The following is a 6,000-nucleotide window of genomic DNA, read 5'->3' as shown; positions in this document are numbered from 1 at the left end:
TCTCGCCCCTCCGGCCCTCCCTCAGCTCACGACCACCATGCTACGGATGGAGGGAGTTCGGGGCCCACCCCGCACCCCTCCCTGCAGGTGCCCCAGACCGGCACTCTCCCTAGGTGCGTGCCACCCCTGCACACACACACACACACACACACACACACACACACACACACACACAATTAGCAATTACTCCTAATTTATGGTTAGAATCCTATTTTAGAACTGTAATTGTTATTAACTTTTTTCACAGAACGCTTAACCTGCACTAATACCCGCCTGCCTCCCCCACAGCCCTGCCGCGGCCCGGGTCGTGCTCTGCAACAGCCCCTTTATACTCCAGCATTAGTCCTGCTTTATATGTAACAATTTTTCTTTCTAACAGGTGCATTAGTCCTTTAGAGTGCAAGTCCTTCGCCTCTCATATAAGTCCTCCCTCTCTTTATTACAGGCCAGTTGTTCATGGCACTTTCTCTCCTCTATAACATATTCATCGCCTCATGACAGAAGTGATGGTGCACAAGAGTGCCTTCATAACGTGTCACTCTGTCAGTAGCACTTCACTTCAGTACTTCAGTTGAACGTTTATAAGCGGAACCAGATCCACATTATAGTGATTGGCACGTCATGCTTTGTTTTCGTAAATAATACGTCTTTTCTTTTCTCCATAGCAAGTTGGCGTCATTTTCCCCGTTAAGAATCTGTTTTCCCCTCATGTCAGTCTTAATGTTAGTGATAACTGTTTAATTTCTTCCCTCTGAAGCGAAAAAATCATCAGGTTTGCAGAGTTAATCTTCTAATTATTAATGTAAATTTCTCAATGTGCAAGTAGCCTCTTCCAGCCTGTGTTGCGGGTCTGAATGGTCTGTTACTTTTGTATATGTTTCTCAGCTTAGTGAGCGCGTCATGGCGACATTAGTGCTGTCATTATCTGAACAAGGTGGTCTTCATAGCTCCAATGTGAAAGCACCTCCCCATTCCTCCTTTAATGCCTGCGTCTCTCACCTCGCCTCTACTCCCTCACTCCCCTGATCATCGTCGTTCTCTCTGCCTCCCTCTCTCCCCTTGTTATTTTTATCGCGTCCATTCCACATTCCCATGTCGCTCCACTTTATTTTCCTGTTATTCCTCTCTACACGTGTGCTTTTCCTCTTTTCCCATCCTCCTTCTTCTCTTGTTCCCTTGCTTCCCCCACCCGTCAACTCTTCTCCCTTTTACTATTTCTCCCTTCCTTTTTCCTCTTCCCCCATTGCCCCGCATCCCTTCCTCCCTTATTATCTTTCTATATCTGTCCAGGTTTTACGGTTTCCCTCGTATGCACCGATTGGCTTTACCTTTCCTCACAGCTCGCTGACTTTGCAGGCTCTGGTAAATGTAAATGTAATACGTGCTGCACACATTCTGTCACAGCTTTGGCTTGGTCTCCATCGTTACTCTGATGGCGCGGAGAAAGCAATGACTAACGGAAGGGAGTGAAAAAACATTCGAACATTAGGTCATACTTTAGAACGGTGACCTGACACCATGACCTCCTATCCATCCCAAAGGTCCAAAGGTCGGCCATTCATTATTCACTCTTGTGCCTCATAAATCATACATGCCCCCCCGTCTCATGAATCATACCTACTCCCCGTCCCGGTACTTGACAGGACTTCCTCTATTTTATCTCAACACCACCTCTCACGCCTTCCCAAACCCTCTTCCAGCACATTCATTCCCCACACATTACAGCCTGTAAGCTTCCGGGCATCGCTTATAACTCACCTGTGACATTTCTTAAACACTCCGACGCCATCAAAGCCACAGCAAAATTACTAACTATAGGGACTTTGAACAATCTTCATCTACTTCCTGCGGGCACCTCTGTGTATCCGCTCAGTACAAGGGTGTGCAAGTCCAGTATGAGCAGTGAGTCTTGCCAGCGCTCACTTCAGCACCTTGCTCATTTCACAGACCATACACGAACAACACTGAGGACTAAATCAGTACTTACTCGCTGATACACACACACACACACACACACACACACACACACACACACACACACAGAATATATATTCAGAATCAAAATCTCTGTTGAGTAAAAATCTTTCGACATGTCCATACCACAGACCACGGCTGCTGGTGCTGCTCACGAGGCCCACAACACTTCTCTCACTATTTACATCACTGAACATCTTTCACTGTTTACATCAATGAATCTCTCTCTCTCTCTCTCTCTCTCTCTCTCTCTCTCTCTCTCTCTCTCTCTCTCTCTCTCTCTCTCTCTCTCTCTCTCTCTCTCTCTCTCTCTCTCTCTCTCTCTCTCTCTCTCTCTCTTTTACTGTTTACCTCATGATCCTCCACCAACGCTGAGGAATGCAAAGAAGACAACTAGCACAACCGTAGCCTTGAAACCAAGACAACTTTTATCCAAACCTTTGCCTTTAACACGCTGTATCAACACTGCCACCATTGGAAAAGAACCACAGCACACTTATCAACGCCAGACAACCAGAGACAGATCCCCGAGAGGAACCCATCCCTGCGTCGGTTCAGAATAATCTTGACGCCACGCTGTTGTGATGGTCGCCACCTCCTCGACACATAGCAGGAGGATTAATCTTAACGCAGATGACACGTGCCTAGCATTCTCTTTGCAGTCTCACACATTAACTGGCAACCTAATCCTGTATTTCGAAATGCTCTGCTCTCTCTCTCTCTCTCTCTCTCTCTCTCTCTCTCTCTCTCTCTCTCTCTCTCTCTCTCTCTCTCTCTCTCTTTCCACGACCATTTTCAAAGACCACAGACATGATTAGTCAGGTTCTCAAGAGTGTTTCCCTTGTTAATAAAGTAGAGATATTGTTAATCTGTCACTAGAACTGTAAAAGTGTCCTTAAAAATTTGTTAACTTGAAGTAGAGCTTTTTGAAGGAAGAAGTGTTGCACAGAAGTGTTTCAGAGTATGGTCCATACAAACACGTCATGTTGTAGTTTCTCTTCCTCTCCCTCTGAAGGACCGTAAATTAAACATGACTACCCTGCCAGCCGCCACTGTAAGGTGAGGCCAACCTTCGGGAAATCGACGTAGTTCAACAAAATTCTGCGACGCAAAAGAACAGTCTATTTCATCTGGCCGGCTACTTACCTTCCATTGCATGTCATTTACACCATATTGTTCCCCTACCATCCCTCCCTCCACCTTCACCTAACATTTCCATATCTATTTCACCTCATTTCCATAATGCAGCCTCCTCACAAATACTTACTAGTGGTTCTTTCACAACTTTCCTATAATCTTACTCCCATATCTTCTAATATTCTTCACTCACTATATATTTTCTCCTTAGTTATTCCCACTGACACTAATATTTTCCCGGCTAGTAAATGGATGGCTGGTGTTCGAGTATTCTCGCACTGCTATATCAAAGTAACGATCTTATATGTACGAGATATCAGATCACAAGTAAACTGTCGAATGATCATTTAAGAAACAAATAAGAAACAACGCTCGCTCTCGTGTGTGTGTGTGTGTGTGTGTGTGTGTGTGTGTGTGTGTGTGTTAGTAAGATACACGCGTGATGCACCCCAATGCCTTACGTTAGATAAGAGCGAAGAAATGGATGTGTGCATACGTTTATAAATCACGTAATAAAGATGCTGAAAAATATACACACACATCCAGCTTGTTTATGTTGCGCTGCCTCTCGGTATCAGTCGCTTTTGCTTCTGCTCTTTTGGTTTCTCTTTCATCTGTTTGCTTTAGTTAAGTGCGATTTACTTGTCGGGCAGTGAATCTGTCTTTCTACCTACCTACCTATCTATCTATTTATCTACCTATCTATCTATCTATCTATCTATCTATCTATTTGTCTGTCTATATCTATCTATCTATCTATTTTACCTATCTCTCTCTCTCTCTCTCTCTCTCTCTCTCTCTCTCTCTCTCTCTCTCTCTCTCTCTCTCTCTCTCTCTCTCTCTCTCTCTCTCTCTCTCTACCCGAGCCCTTCTTTTATTCATATCCCTGACTAATGTAGGAATACAGTACCTTCCATTCTTCCAGCGCCACCCTGTCCCCGCGTCATCACCTCTCTCCTCTCCCTCTCTTTCCTTCCCTCCTCATTTTATCCTCCCTTTCTGCCAGAAGACTCCATCCTCGCTACATTTCACAGCCAGATGTCGCTTCTCTTTCTCTTTTCCCTTACAGTTTCTATTGTTTTTTTTTCCCTTTTTTCTCTTTTTGTCTCGCCATCTGTGTTTCTCTCTCTCTCTCTCTCTCTCTCTCTCTCTCTCTCTCTCTCTCTCTCTCTACGGAAAGGTGAAAGTCAGTGGCAGTTTAGTTGGAATTAATGTCAGTCAGTTCGAGGGATGCAACGTCGCTCGTAACACACACACACACACACACACACACACACACACACACACACACACACACACACACACACACACACACACACACACACACACACACACCTCTGTTGATAGGGAGGGACATGACCTTTGACCTATAAATCTCTACATGTGTGTGTGTGTGTGTGTGTGTGTGTGTGTGTGTGTGTGTGTGTGTGTGTGTGTGTGTGTGCGCGCGCGCACGTCGGTATTCTACTTCACCCTTTATCTAGGTATACCCTCCTCTCTCTCTCTCTCTCTCTCTCTCTCTCTCTCTCTCTCTCTCTCTCTCTCTCTCTCTCTCTCTGTCTGTCTGAAGTTGCTATACCGCCGCGCTGAAAGTCAAGGGTTAAGAGGAAGGGAGTTCAAGGGTCACTTCCTAGCAACACCACCACCACCATCACTACTACCACCACTGCCACCACACATAAGAGAGCTTAACAAGGGCACATTCCTAACCATAGACAAGTCTCTTAGGTGGTGGTAGCGGCGGCGGCGACGGCGGTTGTTGAGGTGGTTGTGGGGGAGGGCGTGGTGGGGCGCTGAGGGGGAGCTAACAGCCTCATTCAGAACGTAATTACCGCGCCCCACTTTTGCTTCCATTTCTGGGTACACTTTTTTCCCACCCTGCCGCAGAGAGAGAGAGAGAGAGAGAGAGAGAGTAGCCATCCAGGACAAAATCCTAACAAATATTACTGAATTTGAAAAAGAGAAAAGTATACGATTTTTTTTTCCCGAGCTTTTCGGTTGCGTGTCCGTGAAAAGCCTCTTGGTGTGTGTGTGTGTGTGTGTGTGTGTGTGTGTGTGTGTGTGTGTGGAGGGCTCATCATCGTAACAGGGATCAGGGGGTGTTGGCGAGGCGTCACCTGAGCGGCCCTCCTCACCCACACACTAGGACAGGAGTGGCACCCTGGTGACCCGCAGCGTTTCTGTTTCTGCCACCCAAGGAAATTTCGTCACACTTACATATTCTGTTGACACGCTGCTTGCAACTGGAGCCTAGGTGGGCTTTGGAGCTCGAAAACCAATCAGCTCCTGCGTTCTAAAACCAGACTGGACTCCCGCTTCTGGCTTTAGGTGAGCGGAATACAAGTGTGGGGGACGTGCGTCGTGAAGCGCGGGAGTGGCGCCGTGAAGTGACGCCCAGCCCTGCTGTGTTCGGCGAAGCGCTGCACTGCATGACGCATCGCTCGTTACAGGTGTCGCTGAGTCCAGTTCCGTCGTCATGTTCCTCCCCTGCACCTCATTTCGCGAGAGAGAGAGAGAGAGAGAGAGAGAGAGAGAGAGAGAGAGAGAGAGAGAGAGAGAGAGAGCACTTTGCCTTCACTTGATTTATTGTGTTATAGTAAAATTATTTATTGCAGTCTCTCACGGAAACACGCAATCGCATCGACTTAATCAAAGTTTATGCGATAGAATAACGATGGAAATTAAGTCGAATAAAATCGCATGTTCAGTTTAGCGTTGAAGGCTTGCTGTGTTTGTGTGTGTAGCTAGGAAGAGAGAGAGAGAGAGAGAGAGAGAGAGAGAGAGAGAGAGAGAGAGAGAGAGAGAGAGAGAGAGAGAGAGAGAGACCCATACTGACAAGGAAGACCAGAAGAAATATAATCAGTAGACTCAAATCAAAATAGCTCTTAC

This window comes from Scylla paramamosain, unplaced genomic scaffold (assembly GCF_035594125.1).
Source record: "Scylla paramamosain isolate STU-SP2022 unplaced genomic scaffold, ASM3559412v1 Contig43, whole genome shotgun sequence".
NCBI lineage: Eukaryota > Metazoa > Arthropoda > Malacostraca > Decapoda > Portunidae > Scylla > Scylla paramamosain.
This window is presented reverse-complemented; position numbering follows the sequence as displayed.